At 35.1% G+C, this 16,883-nt stretch overlaps 1 long non-coding RNA gene across 1 annotated transcript in view; it reads left to right on the forward strand.

Annotated features, from left to right (window-relative positions):
- Window positions 1-15,879, forward strand: part of LOC131155819 (uncharacterized) — a 33,526-nt gene extending 17,647 nt beyond the window's left edge. Inside the window, exon 4 of the long non-coding RNA XR_009136910.1 lies at window positions 15,658-15,879. This is a non-coding gene — a long non-coding RNA (uncharacterized LOC131155819). The remainder of the gene's footprint in view (window positions 1-15,657) is intronic.
- Window positions 15,880-16,883: the final 1,004 nt, after the last annotated feature.

Consider the following 16,883-nt stretch of genomic DNA (forward strand, 5'->3'; position numbering starts at 1 on the left):
GTTTCCATCCTGAGAAAATACATCCCAGATCCCTCCCATGTGATCAGCTATGAGGAGATAAAGTTCAGGGATACTTTAGTATATGAAGAAACACCAGTGCAGATTGTGGATAGAAAGGAGCAGGAGTTGCGTACTAAGAGAATTCCATTAGTAAAAGTCCTGTGGAGGAATCATGCAATGGAGGAGGCCTCATGGGAGCTAGATGAGGAGATACGATCGAAACACCCGCATCTGTTCAATGGAGATTAGCATTTGACAGAAAAGGAACAGTAATAATTCAAGTAAAGCAAATATAGTTTTGTTTTATTTTATGCAAAGCAGAATAATGTATGCATAATTTGTATTTTAGGTTATAGAATAAGTAGTGTTTTCGATTTTGGGAGAATTTTCTTTAATGTATATGTTTGTAATATCCTAGAACCATAATTGTGACCACGGTATTCCTCCACCATAAGTGAGGGTAATTAATAACATAAGTAACAAATTTTTCTTAGTGGATGGTGTATAGTACAGATAGTAAATTTCAAGGACGAAATTTTATGAGGGGAGAATGTAAAGACCCGAAAATTTAAATTATGAAGTTAAAGAAGGAAAATAAATTTTAAAAAAGGAAATTCATAGGGCTTTGTTGACGAATGCCCTAGGCTCGTTGACGAACTACCTTCTGTGACCTGTCGACGAGGACACGTGTCTCGTCGACGAAGAGATGCCAAGAGCAGGATTATAGGACATTTTGATTCATTGATGAATTCATGGCCTTCGTTGACGAGTCCACATGTCTCGTTGACGAAGTCACATGGCCAGCCACCTATAAAATATGCAAAAAATCAAATTTTGGCGAGAAAAACTTTAATTTCCTGTTTCTCTCTCAAGAAATTCGGTTTCTCCATCTTCTCTCTAAGTTTTTGGCCCCGCTTTTTCCTAGTTTGATGATCAAAAGATGCCACGATGATGTCAGGGAGATTCTCTACAACTTAGTTGGAGTATAATTTTGGTTTGAGAAGTTTAGGCACTATCCCAAAATTTGGGTAAGTAGGTTATTTTAAGATTTTTGTAGTTATTAGGCTTTTCTGAACGTAGATTTTGTATAAGATAGAAATATACTTGTGTTTGAGTGGATTGAATTAGGGTGTTGTAATTTCAGGGTTTAGGTTTACAAACACCACTAGCATGGGTTGAAGATCCCAACAGGTGTTTCTTTAGAAACTTAGGTAATATTGATAAATAATTAGTAGTTTAGAATTTTATAAATAAAGAGGTGTGTGAGCCTAGGGAAAATACAAATATAGTTATTATTCTAAGTTGGGTTGATGGAATTAGGAAATGTATATATTTCAGGGTTTTGGAATTTGGTACATTGCGGGCATGTGAATAAAGTTGGAGTTAGAACTCCCAATCAGTTAGGTAAGGGAAATATGCTATGCTAGTAACTTTACAAATTTTACTAGTAAAACACATGTATTTTGGGATATGAAATTATGTGTTATCAAGGAAAACTCTACAGATTATATGTTACTTTTACTAATAGAAAATGCAGATTATAGTTCACGAGTTTTTTATTTATTTAATTGTGTGGCATGAGTAAATATCAGTTCAGTAAAGAATTTACATAGCTTCCAAAGTATCATAATTTACAGTATATATATATATAGAAAGATGATTTATAGAATTTAAAGAATTACAATTTACAACATACATAAGAGAAATATGTTTTTATAGCATTTACAGTATACCATGATATACAGACTATAAAACCATAACATTCAAATATTCTAGTTTAATAAGATATTTCAGTTTATTCAGATCAACTTTTACAATGTTATGGTTATTACAGTTGAAACATAATCATGGTAAAACAACAAGATATATATATATATATATATATATATATATATAAATTAGTATTATACAGTATTGGACCCTGATGGATCAGATCAGATTTCGAAGCACGATATCGTAGCTATTCAGATCAGAGTGTAACCACATATTTCAGATAGTGTGTGGATTTTATAAGTAGTCGACCGTGTCTTGGAAGAGATTGCAGGCTCCCTAGTAGTTTGGGTTGAGGCGGCCAGTCTGACGACAGTGGTTTCAGTTGACTTATCCTGATAGGCCAACTAGTGTTAAGTCTCGTCTACGGGTCGCATAACTTGGAGAGTGAATCAATTGATCTTGAGATGGCTGACCTATGTTTCACTGCAAGAGAAAATGAGGTAAATTCCTATTCAACCTCATCTTATGAAACTAGTGTTGAATCTTGTAATGAATCATCTGAAAGTTTACCTTCTTAGAAATCCTATCTGAATTATTTTCATTACATAATAGATTCATAAAAGTGTCCAAAAGGAATATAACTCTAAGACAACAAAATGAAACACTTGTGAATCAACTAGAATCCTCTAGATTAATTGAAAAAGAAAAGGACTCAACCATTGATGAACTCATACATAAAATAAATAAGATGTCCCATGAACTAGTTAAGCTACAAGTAAATGGTAAAAGTGCAAAAGACATAGAAATTTGTAGTCTTAAAAGTAAAGTTGAAGATCAAGCTAAAATCATATACAACTTTACTAGAGGAAAAAAGAACTTTGACAAACTTGTTGGAGTTAAATGAATGTCATTGGACAAGGAATGAATTGGCTTTAATGGAATTAAGAACACTAAGAAAAAGAACCTCTACATCGGGTACTTTGTAAAAACCTCTAATAATTATGCTGATACATCTTCAACTTATACATATGAACACATTACATGTTTCCTATATAAGAAAAAAGGGCACATAAAATTTGAATGTCCATATAAAAGAGTGTCAAAATTAAGAAAGTATGGAAAGCAAAAACAGAAAATATATCAAATTTAAAAAAACCTAAGAAGGTATGGATGTCAAAAGTAGCACATTGAATCCCTTATTGTAGGTATGCTTTAGGTCCACACCAAAAAAAGATAAATGGTACTTGGATAGTGGGTGCTCAAGGCATATAACCAGAGATAAGTCCAAGTTCACCTTATTAACATTAAAGGATGGTGGCGGATATGTCACCTTTAGAGACAATGCTAAAGGCAAATATTTTGGCATAGGTAAAGTCAGTAAGAAACCTCCCTTGGAGATTGATGATGTGTTTTTAGTTGAAGGGTTAAAATATAATCTACTTAGCATTAGTCAACTAAGTGATAAAGGCTTTCAAGTAACCTTTAAACAAGAAAAATGCACAGTTGAAAATAATAAAAATCATAAAATCTTGTTTATTACAAATCGAGTTGATAATGTTTGTTGCATAAATTTTAAGAACCTGATATCTCAAGAAGTTCAATGCTTCATAGCTGTAAATGAGAATAGTTATGTTAGCCTTGGTGTATTCCAAGAGAGGGGGGGGGGGGGTGATTGGAATTTTAAAATTTTTTCTTAGGTTTAACTTAATCCAACAATCAGTATTACACAAACTTAGGGTCTTTCTATTTAATCGCAAATCTAATCAAGTACTCAACTAATAAACATAAACGTACAGGTGTAGAAAGCAAATTTACGAAAAATAAACTGACACCAGATATGTTATTGGGGTTCATCTAATACTGCCTACGTGCCCTCCTTGGCTCACTAGCACAAGGATTACCACTATAAGGCTCACTTAAACGGGTGGAGCGGCACCTAATATACCAGGTCAATTAGCGGGCTGACCTCAATCTAATCAATCCTTCTAGGCTGGATTACCGTCCCCTTAGGCCACGCCTGGAATACAACAGTATTTTCACAATATGATCGGTACAGTGATTGTGCTTTTCAATAAAGCATATATGTACCAAATGCAATCAATCACATGCACATCAACAATATAGGTAATGTAAGCTCAGTGATGTGAATATTTGTACAAACAACATTCAACAAGATATTATCACCAGAATGTTCAAGAGTGTTCTAAAAAAGCCATGTCTTTGAAACAAGTTATATTAAATTTCAATGTTCAATTAGAGTTTCAAAGATACTTAATCAAATATTTAAATTAATTTAAAATATTTTCCTTCAATGTAATAAGCTCAAGAGTAGTTTGAAAAATATTATAACTTGTAGAAAATATTTTTGCATAAAAAAAAAAAAAAATCAAAGATAAGGGAATCTTGCAATAACAATGCAAAGATCCCTAAACTTGTTAGTTTATCCCAACACAAGATTTATAATATTGAAATCTGTGGGATAAACTTAACTAAACTCCCCAAAAAAGAATCACACAATCAAACAAGAATAGTGGGAGTATTAGTAGTATCTTGTAATCACAAGCACACTCAATAACTCTCACAATATCAAGATGTATCAAAAGAATAAATATTTGAGAGTATTTGGGCAATATGAGTTTTTGAAAAAGAGCGAATTTTGCACTAATGATTTTTGTTAATTGTTGCTAATCCATACAAATGAACTCATATTTATAAGCCATGGTAAAATTATAACCGTTTAGGACCTATAGGGAATTATTAGAAAATATTTAAAACATATTAGAGCTTTTAAACCATTTTAACCCTTTTAACTACGGTAATAATTTAAATGATCTGAGAAGGTTTGGGTGGCTGAACCAAGGTTTGGTCACCCGAATAGACTCAACTTTGAAGAACATTTTAAATGGTTCGATTGCCCAAGTCTAGGTTTGGTAGCCTGAAGAAAATTCAGAAGTGTTTGCTTTGAGGTTCGGGTGCCAGGGTCTAGGGTCGGTAGCCCGAACACAAGAGTTCGGTTGCCTGGGGCACAATTTGAACTAAAATGCTCGGCAACCCGAGTAGGTGAACTGTCTTTTTCAAAGGGTTCGAGCACCCGAGTGAGATAGGATCAAAATGTGTTCGGTCGCCCGAAGTATGGTCAAACTGTTGACCTCTCAACAGTTCGGGCGCCCAAGGTGATTTGTTCACCTGGGATTCGGTCACCCGAGGTCTCTCATTTTACCCTAATATTGTTCAATTCAATTCAATTTACTCCCCAGATTATGAATGATGATGAAGACTTAGTTGTGCATACGTGTAGGGACCTAAGGTATTTTCAAGGGCTGTTTTGAGATAGTCCCAAAAAATCCGGCGTTGGTCGATCGAAGGGTGCTCTATTGACATTCGGTATCCTATGATCAGTCTATGGTGATGTTGAACTTACAAAACTTACATGCATGTCATGTAGTGATTATTACAGACCTATTTGAAATGAAATTATTACAGACCAACAAAATTAAATGCAAATACAATTGACAATAGTGGTCTTCATTCCTTTTGCTTCTCCAAACACCATCATACGGTGTGAGCATTGAGTTTCTTATGCCATCAACTGTATCTTTACCATTCATGCGTGCAAAAAATTAACCCTGTTCATAAGCTCAATGTACAGGTAAGATACATATACTTTGTCAGCATCAAAACAGGGATCAGACTCAAAATGTTAACAAGTTGGTAGTGGCATAGGAGATTAAGACATGCAAGTATGGATCTATTATCAAAATTAGCAACGAAAAACTTGGTAAGAGATTTGCCTAGTACAGTTTGTTAAGGACAAAGTGTGTGATGCTTGTCAACTTGGGAAGCAAACCAAGACAAGCTTTAAGAAGAAAAAAAAACATATCTCTATTGGTAGACCACTAGAGCTTATTCATCTAGATCCTTTTGGTCCCACCAGAACTCAAAGCCTAGGAGGAAAGTAATATGCATTCGTCATAGTTGATGACTACTCTAGATTTACGTGGGTGCTTTTATTATCCTCCAAAGATGAAGCATGTAAGATGTTGATCAATCTATGCAAGAAGCTTCAAAATGAAAAGGGATATGGTATTCAAAATATTAGGAGTGATCGAGGGAGAGAATTCAAAAATAGAGATGTTGAGGATTATTGTATTGAACATGGAATATCAAACAACTTCTCAGCTCCTTGTACACCTCAACAAAATGGAGTTGTTGAGAGGAAAAATATGTCACTTCAGGAGGTGGCCAAGACCATGTTGAACAAACATAACCTGCCTAAATATTTTTGGGTTGAAGCGGTGTACACCACGTGTTCTGTAATGAATAGAGTCTCACTTAGGACCAGCTTAGAAAAGACTCCATATGAACTTTGGAAAGGAAGAAAACCAAATATATCTAAACCAAATATATCTTACTTCCATGTGTTTTGATGCAAGTGTTTTGTTCTGAATGACAAAGATGACCTAGGAAGTTTGATGCTAAATCAGATGAAGGTATCTTCCTAGGATTAGCTGAAAATAGCAAAGCCTTTAGAGTCTATAATAAAAGATCTCTTTCAATTGTAGAATCCATTCATGTTACATTTGATGAGGCTAATCCATCGTCCTCTAAATCTATTGAAGTTGAATTAAGAAAGAGTTTAGAAGATCTAATAATTTAGGAAGTAAAACATGAGAGTTATGAAATAAGTACACCTTTAAACGACAACTCTCAAAGTCAAGCTGAATTGCCTAAGGAGTGGAAGTTCGTAAGGAATCAACCCAAAGATCAAATTATTGGTGAACCTTCATGAGGAGTATCCACCAGATCATCATTAAAGAACCTTTGCAATCATTGTGCGTTCCTATCTCATGAGGAATCAAAGAACATAAACGAGGCAATTAATGATGAATCATGGATAGCTGCCATGCAGGAAGAGTTGAATCAATTTGAAAGGAATAATGTTTGGGATCTAGTCCCTAGACCTGTTAATCACTCTATAATTGACACTAAATGGGTATTCAGGAATACAAAGGATGAGAACGAAATTGTAATCTGTAACAAGGCTAGACTAGTAGCTCGAGGTTACAATCAGGAAGAAGGAATATATTATGATGAGACTTTTGCTTCAGTAGCTAGAATGGAAGCAATAAGAATGATACTAGCCTATGCATCCAACAAAAAAATTTAAATTGTATCAAATGGATGTAAATAGTGCATTTCTAAACGGATTCATAAATAAAGAAGTTTACATTGCACAACCCCTCGGGTTTGAAGACTTTCATTTCCTAGATTATGTATTTAGACTAACAAGAGCCCTATATGGATTGAAACAAGCTCCTAGAGCTTGATATGAATAAGTGAATGACTTCCTGTTAGAAAATGGTTTTTTTAGAGGAAAAATGGATAGCACCTTATTCATTAAGTCTAACCATAATGATATGCTTATCGTACAAATTTATGTTGATGACATTATCTTTGGTGCTACGAATGAGGATTTATGTAATGAATTAGCCAAATGCATGCAAGACAAGTTTGAGATGAGCATGATGGGTGAGTTAACATACTTTCTTGGCCTTCAAATCAAGCAGGCTAAGAATGAGACGTTCATAAACCAATCCAAATACATTAGAGACTTGCTTGTGAAATTTGACATAGAAGGTGGAAAGCCATTGAGAACTCCAATGAGCACTTCTTTGAGTCTTGATAAAGATGAGACCGAGGCATGATAGGAAGTCTACTCTATTTTACTGCTAGTAGACCTGATATTATGTTTAACGTCTACATGTGCGCTCGCTTTCAAGTAGATCCTAAAGAATCTCACCAAATAGCTGTAAAAAGATATTGAGATATTTGGTAGGTACTATTGACTTAGGTCTTTGGTATCCTAAAGACACAACATTTGAAATGATAAGCTATTTAGATGCAGATTATGTCGAATGTAAGATAGACAGAAAAAGTACAAGTGCTACTTGCCACTTTTTAGGACGTTCTCTGGTGTTTTCGTTATCCAAGAAACAGAAATCTGTGGCACTGTCTACTATTGAGGCTAAATACATTGTAGCAGGTAGTTGTTGTGCACAAATTCTATACATGAAACAATAACTTCAGGATTTCAATTTGGAATATTCGATGGTACCAATTAAATGTGACAACACAAGTGCCATAAATATCTCAAAGAATCCTATCTCTTACTTCAGGACTAAGCATATCGATGTTCGTCATCATTTCCTGAGAGATCATGTGCAAAAAAGAGACATAATTCTTGAATCCGTAAATACAGATGAACAATGGGCTGACATTCTCACAAAACCTCTTTTAGAGGATAGATTCATCTCAATACGATGAGAATTAGGTCTATTACATTGTAGAGAGGTGAGTTAAAAAGGAGACACTAAAGTGAATGAGTGGGTGAGCTAAAAGAATATATATATATGTCACTTGCCTGAAGGGCAGGTGACTGACTCATTGAAGCGTAGTCGACTGACTCGCTATTGACTTGTGAAATTCGAAGGAACACACATGCTAGGTGACTGACTCTTCAAGCACAGTCTACTGACTCGTGACGGTATATATACTTACTGTGCGTAAAAACCCTAACTTTTCACGTTCTAGTCAACTGACCACATACCTCCACTCTCCCAAAGTCTCTGCTGTTAGTCTTAAGTTAAATTTCACAAAGATTCAATCGATTAAACTTCAAGATTTCCTTCAATCTTTCATTTCCACTTCATTTTCAAGGATTTCGCCAATTAGTTCTTTAGAAAAATGCCTAGAACCAAGCATGTGGCTAACAAAGGTTCTTCTTCTGGAAAAGATGATGCAAATGACATCGAAAAGTGGTTGGTGGCTCCTTAAGCAAAACAAATCTATTGGAAACATCTTCGATCCACCAAACCCATTTTAGGTAAGGTTCTAGGCCTTGAGTTCTTTCGAGATGAATTTACTGATAGTTTACCGATGTTTAATGCCCTAGGATAGGAAAGATTCATAACCTACCAAGCTAAAGGCATGTATCCGAATCTGGTTAAGATTTTTTATGCAAATCTGGTGAAAGGAGGTTCTACTCAGGTCATGGGTATTGTTATAACGTTAACTCCACAGATTTTAGCTACTAGATTTGGAATTCAAAATGGAGAATTTGAATGTCCCCTGATTGCTACATCTTGGATAATGGAGCAAGTTTTTACACCTGAGGAATTTATGCCATTGATAATGAAAGAAGCTCATGTTTATTTTGGTAATCCTCCATTGTATCATAAGCTAAATCTTCAAGCATAAATCCTACAGAAACTCATCACATACAATATTTTGCCTAGAGTAGGATCACATTATCACACTTCCTACCTCGATTGTTTTGTGATGTGGTGTTTGCTCAAGGAGAGGAAACTTGATCTTTCTAGTCTTATTTTAAAATGGATGATCATGATAGACGAGGCTAGACGAGTCATTCTTTCGTATGGAGGAGCATTGAATAAAATATTTGATCATTTAGGTGTTACCACTTCATCTACCTTATTCATAGCTCATTCTCACTACAATATATTTTCCTTTACTACGATTAAGCAAATGGGGTATGAAAAACATGATCAAGGGTGGTTTCTAAAAGGTAGACGTTTATGTAGACAAGTTTCGGAACCTCAACAGGCTCTTGAACAGTAGCACGATGCAACACCAGTTGAAGATGCTCCATCCTGGTTTATAGCTTATCAACAACAACAAAATGCTTTCTATGGTGATGTGCGAGCGAATTTTATTTCACTTCAGTCATGTTATAATTCCTTGGATTAGTGTGTTGGACGCATTGAGCAGTCCATGGGAAGTTCTTCATCACGTGGCAAAGCTCCAATGGAAACAAATTCTGGAGATGAAGATGAAGATGATGAGGACGACACCGACTTAGATGGAGGCAATGAAGATTAGTTCATTTCTCTTATGAACAAACAACTTTGGCTTGTAATATTTGAGCTGTTCTGTTCAGCTCTTTACATTTTATTTTGTTTGGACATGACATATTTTGGTGCTTGATTGTGCTTAAATTGAGTATTTTTTTTTCATGACGCATGAGTATATTTTTGGTTATTGTACATTAGATTGCATTTACCCTTTTTGTTGATATCAAAAGGGGGAGAAATATGTGCAACATGAGATTAAATGTGATATATTGATATGTTGACATATTGGAGAAATATGTGCAAAATGAGATATATTGATATGAATATTTGAGAAATGCTAAAATGTTTATGAATATAGGACTGATATGTATCATGGAGAAATAGATGTTCAAAATCTTATGATTGAGTTCATTGGATCATATATTTAGGGGGAGTTACTATACATGAGTTAAAAAGAATGATATATATTGAAAATTACGAATGCTTGATTGACATGAGTTATTGAAAAGCATGATATACATTGCAAATTCTAAATGCTTAAAATTACATGGATATAAATGTTGAAAGCATGATATTCTAAATATGTGATATATTATGATATGTATGAATGACTTGTTAAGAGTATGCTTGTTATAAGGGGGAGCCTTTTAAGGCTTTCTCATTTTTGCTTTTTATTTGTCATTATAAAAAAAGGGTAGATTGTTGGCCTAACAAGACTTAACCTCGTTTTGATGATAACAAATCAAGGTTACTTAACATATCTATGCAAGTTTAAGTTTTAGGACTTAAGTGATCTTATGATTTCAATTGGACATACTTGAACATCTGAATGGAAATTTACATTTAAGGCAATTAGACATAATAAGCATGAATGTTCGTCACGTGAGACATGAAGCTCATTGAAACAGTGCATAAAGCTCAGAAGATATATTGGAAGCTTCACAACATGAAGACTTAGACACTAAGATAGGAAAATCATATGAAAGTCTCATGTAAGTACTTCAAAACTCAATATTGATTGACTGAAGCTCCTAGGAAATGTCATTGGACTTAGATACTTGATTTTATTCATGGAAAACATTTTATCAAAGTCTGAAATGAGTTTTTCAAATATATGAATTAAGTTTGGAACCAAAAATCATTGAAAAACAAGTTTGTTGGAATGACAGACGATTGATGATAAATTATTAGGCAACTGTGGTGTTTCTGTGTTTGAAAATATTCAAACAGAATAGGCACAGGTGACTGACCTATTGGACACAATCGACTCATGTCATTCTGACTTTCAGAATACGCTGATTTTAAAAGAGCATAGGCAACTAACCCTTCGGGGACAAGTGACTAATGTGAGTGTTTAAACGTTAAACAACGCTAAACTTGTTTCCAAACCTTGCATGAATGGTTTCCATATTGAGAGAAAATTCAAAGGAAAGTTTTGTAAACCCTATAGCTCTATTTAAACATATTATTCTCGCACATTAGGGTAAGAACACGAATTGAAAAGCAACCGCACACACAACTCTTTTGTATTCTCTTTGTTGAAAGACTACTGCTGTGTTCTTGATTCTTTCACTTGGAAAATGACTGATTTGATCTTTAACACTCACATCTCTCAATTAGTTCTGGTGATGTACTTTGACCTTTAGCTTTCATATTGTTTTTGAAGTATTATTTTTGAATCTAACGTGTACTAATCTGCTCGTTTAAGGAGCTTTTTCTTATACAAGAAAGTATTTGTTGTTTCTTGTATTTTTTACGGTTCAGGGGATTGAATCGTTGCCTAGTGGGAGGAGATTCTCTTTAGAGAGTTGAACTCCACCTTTAGGGAAGAGAGGTTGTAACTTCACCAGGTAATGAAGTTGGTAAAGGAAATCCTCACAATGTGTTGCTAGAGGCAAGGATGTAGTGTTGGAATTTGTGTGATCCCAAAAGTGAGGAGGTGGTGAATTGGGTTTTAAAAATATTTTGGCTAATTTAAACATTTACACTGATTCATCACAGTTCATATCCCCTTCAATATAATAGCATGTATAAAAAACGATGAAGCTATACGTTCAAACATACACGTGCGACATATCTCATTTAGCTCAAATGTGTGTATGCAAATAATTATGACAGTAAGTAAACAAGCATACACATATGGAAATTAAAGCGTAGAAAGTAAATGAGATAGTGAGAGAGCGAAACAAGACTTTCATTTGGACTGTAATATAGGCTAAGAGGATAAAGGTCAAAGAAGAAAGAGATATAATAAGACTCAAATTTTGTTAATGTTATCAAAGGTGATAATTGGTATGTGATGTATGTCCCCTATTTTCCTTCTTTCTCTTTCTCTTTCTCTTTCTCGCATCTTCTTTTTTTACTGCGCCTTTCATTTTAGATCTATTTTTAGTTTGAACTCCATTTGGGACCAAATTCTTTTTAAAATTGCCCCAATCTGGGGTGTGATCCTTTGACGGGTTATATCAAGAATTGAATATTTCGAGTTCAAAGAGGTTAGCAAGGAGTTTTTCATTTCTTGATCCTCTTTCTAGGTTGCATAAAAATGGTTTGCCGTCATTTTAGGTAGCCAATTGTTGTCTCATATAACTTTTCATATGCCTGAAATCCCGAACCTAGCTTAATTTTGGAAAATGACTTTTTAGAAGAAAAAGATTTAAAATTTAGGCTCAAATGATGTAACAAGTGATAAATCAGTGTTTCTTTGTTTTTATTTTTTTTTATTTTGTTATTTTGTTATTTTTTTTTTTTTTTGTGTGGGAAAACTAGTCAGCCAAGGATGACCATATTTCATTTGATCAAAACAAAAGTGACGAGCAACATGAACTTATGGAACAAACAACACCATTTCATGGTTTCTAAACAAAATTCTTCTTTGATGCATGAATTCATAAGATGAGGGAAATTGTTTCATCTTCTTTAACCTCCATTTCGTGGCTTACACTAACATCTATTTCAAGTTCATGAATATTGGTATTGTTATTTTCCTTATTCTCACATGAAACATAAGCAAACAAAATTTTACAATTGAACTCTTGATGCAAGTGATATACAAAAGTGCATAGCTTCATTTCATTGATGGGAATGAAATTCTCTGAGATAGAAATGTCACATGATTACAAAGAGAAAATGAAAATAAAGAAATAAAGAAGACAAAAGCCGCATATGGAATGGATTGGATAGTTAACAGTCTTTTGTGTTTTTGCTCCTATTGAACAAAGGAAAACCCCTCCATTTTGGTTATTTTTGGAACTTCCTGGATCCATGATTGATATATTTTTTTGCCCGGCTTCGGCTCCTTTCGACATGCTAATCATTTCCTTCCCTATTATTGGGTAGAGGATCATTCTAGATTCCATGCTGCTTGTCATTCAAGGACAACCAACCTGTATCCCTTAGTGTTTGTACCTTATGTTTGAACGCCCAGCAACGCTCGATGGTATGTCCTGAGGAGTTGGCATGCTACGACACCGGGCCTCTGGGTCGTACCAATATGGGAAAGGGGGTATGATAGGAGTCCTTAGAATGGTTGTAACCATATTTTGTTCTTTCAATTAAGAGAATAAGTTTGAATATGTCATTCGAATGTGATCTATTTTTGTGATATTTCTTTGGACCCCCTTTCTTGTGTTTGGTTAATCAGTCGGGCATGCATAGGCCTAGGAGGAATGAACTGAGGCTTGGTGCTTGCATGTGCTACTTGATTAACGGTGGGTCCGAAAACAAAATTTTTCTTAGGTCACTGATTTCTGCCTCCTTGATGATAACACCCCTGAATCATCTGAGCCTCCTTATCTTTTTTCCTACCCGTCCATTTCTTGCTTGATCCTGAGTTTGAATCCACACCTTTGGCTTTTCCTGCCTTGGTGGTTGCCTTAATTCTCTCTCCGACGGCCATGACATCCATGAAATCATGGGGAGTTGCTCCTTGAAGGTGCCTAAAGTACGGTTTTTTAATGTATTCATGAATAGGGAGATAGCCTCCCTATCCTCCACCGGAGGAATCACCTGGATGACCATGTCTCTCCACCTATATGCATATTCTCTAAATTTTTCAGTGGGTTTCATTTCCATTCCCTGCAAGGTCATGCGTTCAGGCACTATCTCTATCACGTGGCGATATTGGGTCAAGAAGGCATTAGCTAAATCTTTCTAGGTGCAGATTCGGGTCCTGTCTTGCTGTATGTACCAACGGATGGCTGACCTGGTCAAACTGCTCTGAAAGTAGTGTATCATCAGTTTTTTGTCGTCTGAGTATGCTACCATCACCTAACAGCACAACTGTAAATGGGTTCGACAACACCGGTTCTATCAAACTTATCCAAGTCCAGGATCTTAAATTTTGGTGGTAGGACCACCTTCGGTACTAGGCAGAGATCTGTTAGATCATTGGAACCGAACAAATTGGTCCCTTCAATGGCTTTCAGGAGTTCTTCGAGTACATCACAATGATGCTCGGTTGCGAATTTGCTCGCCCCTGTATTTGCAGCCACCATCGGAGATGCTTCAACCATTGGAAACCCTAGGAATGAGGCCATATTTGGTGGTGGACCTTCTATGATAACTGGCGGTGGCTTGGATGTATGCCCATGAATCGGGGTGAACCCTGGAGGATTGGTGGGATCTAAATTTTCCTCTTCATCTTGTACTTGCATCGCTTTTCCTTTATTTAACAACAAATCTAGGATCATGCTCATTTTTTCATTCAACTCTTCCTACCCTTGCTCAAGGCCCATAATTATGCTTTCCACCTGTTCGGCCATAATCCTCGCCTTTTGTCTCGTGTTGTAAGGGTGGGTAGAGGTGGGATTAATGTTGAAATTTTGAAATTTGATTATGCCTGGTTTTACAGGAAATTAAGAAGTGATTACTTGGCACGCCAAAGAGGAAATCTCATGCATGGATTATGTGTGAATTTATGCATGGATGCATGTAACGCAAGTTAGGTAATCATTCGGCCAGAGTTTTGGGAAAAACCTTATTCATTAATGATCTTGGGGACTGATCTATTTTCCCATTGTAGGGTATCGAGGGTGCTAAAGCTTGAATATTTCATGAATGAATTGAGCTTTTTCCAAGTTTTGGTTAAGTGATATGGATGCCTAATACGGATGCAGTATGTCATTAATGATATCACACAGTTCAAAACAATTTTGTATAAACATGAAAGCACACGGAGAATGATGGAGCTTCTATCCCAAACTCAGGTTAGGCATATATACATGGTTCTCTACGGTTCTATCCTAAGCAAAGGATTTTGGATATACATGTGTGGTTAGGCTATAATCCTTATTGATAAAATGTTCCTAGATTGAACATCAATCCTCCCCTATAGGGGTCCGGACAAAGCTCGCACTAAGCGGAGTGGTTCGTGGGTCCCCATAAGCCCTGCCACATGGGGACTGACACGATTACACATATATCTAATCCTAACAAGGAAAACCCGAGTATAGAGCTGTGAAAGTGTGTGAATTTTTTCGATTTTAACCTAATTCACCTACCCCACATTCATTTATATATTTATTCAAAGAAAATATTCACAATAATCACATGCTTAAAAGTATGCACAACTAACCCTATGCTTGTCAACTTATTCACAATCACATGCTTGGCAAGGTATTCACACTCAATTACATGCTTAACATGGCAAATATGCTTTTTCAAAGTAAACAAGGTATTTTCAGTTAATCCAAAGTAGACAAATATTCATAACACACATGTGTGATTAAATTACCAATTTGTACAACATGAAGGGAGTACTTAAAAAGGTTTAATAATTTTGAATTTTTGGGATAATTTTAAACTAATTAATGACTCGAATCTTGAGGTTCCCAATGGAGTCGCCAAGATGTTGTGACGTTTCCGAACGCGAACAGGTCAAGGTGTAAAAAAGGTTATGGTCTCGGCTGATTACGCGCTTAAATTGCATAATTAGGTATTTTAATTCATGCATTACAAATTATAATTTTAATTAAATGCCTAATTACTCTTAATATTTTAATATTGTGTTCTATTTATAATATTTGAGTTTTATTGAGTAACTTATGAATTTTTGGTATTTTTTTTATTGCAGAGCAACTATTGGAAGTTAAAAACCGACAGTACTTCATAATTTGTGTGTAACTCTCTCATATGAACTCTGATTCATATGATTCAAGATGATGTAGAAATATAAGAAAATGCTCTACAATTTTTGTGTTTCTATTTTTGAGAGATACTAGATACATCAAGATCGAAATCAGACATGAAGTTACCATACGCTATTTTTATGAACTATTTCGGTATTGTTTCGTAATTTGGGCGTAACTTTCTCTTCTGAGCTCCGATTAAGAGGATTCAAAATTATGGGGAAATTTGAGAAAGATCTCTACAACTTTCATGTTTTGAACTTTAAGAGATACAAGTTTCAGTATGGTTGAAATTGACTTTGTGTGCTGGGAAACAAAAGAGAAGAAAAGAAGAAGTAAGAAAATAAAATAAAAGAAAAATGAAGTGGGCCGGGTCTTGATGTGACCCAGCCATGCAAGTGTGTGTGAGGCGCTGGTCATGAGTCCTTAATTTGAGGGGTGCTGGGTTTGGATTGAAGAAAAGGAAGCTAACTTTTGAAGGCATCAAAGGGAAAAGGGTAGGGTATTTTTTTTTTATATAGCTTTTAGTAGGTTTTCTTTGAGGGTTGGAAGGGGGGCAGCAGCTTGCTGTTGTGAAGGACCCAAGCACTATGTTGTGAAGCTCTCTCATCTCCAACACGGCTTGTTCTTTGCTATCTCTCTTTCTCTCTCTCCTCTCTCTTCTCTTCTCCCTTACTCTCTCATCTCTCTCTTTCTTGAACTCAATTTTGTTAAATTAATTTTATTGTTAAGTTTTTAATTTATTCAAAGTTTGGATTAATTTTGGTTTAAAAATAGTTTGTTTAATTTAAGAATTTCTTTTTACTAGATAAATTTATGTTTAAATCTCTCTCTCTCTTTCTCTCTCTCTATCTGTCTCTCTCTCTTGCATTTAAATTCTTATTTGAGCATTATTATTATTAATTTCAATTTCTCTTCTTATTTAAAGTTTTTATAGGGATTTAATTATTTTATTTGAGTGTTTTTATTATTAAAATTGGTGTTGTTATGTATAGTGTATTCTTGTTTGGATATACGTTTAAAGTTTGTTGCCCTTACAAGGCTTAAAATCGCTTAATATCCTGTTTTGATGCTAACAAACAAGTGAAACTTAACATATTTGGTTAAGTGATGTCATTTCAGGATTCAATGATGAATGCAAGGTCAAATGTTTAGAAGGATTCATGAAAGC

This window comes from Malania oleifera, chromosome 5 (genome assembly GCF_029873635.1).
Source record: "Malania oleifera isolate guangnan ecotype guangnan chromosome 5, ASM2987363v1, whole genome shotgun sequence".
Taxonomy (NCBI): Eukaryota; Viridiplantae; Streptophyta; class Magnoliopsida; order Santalales; family Ximeniaceae; genus Malania; species Malania oleifera.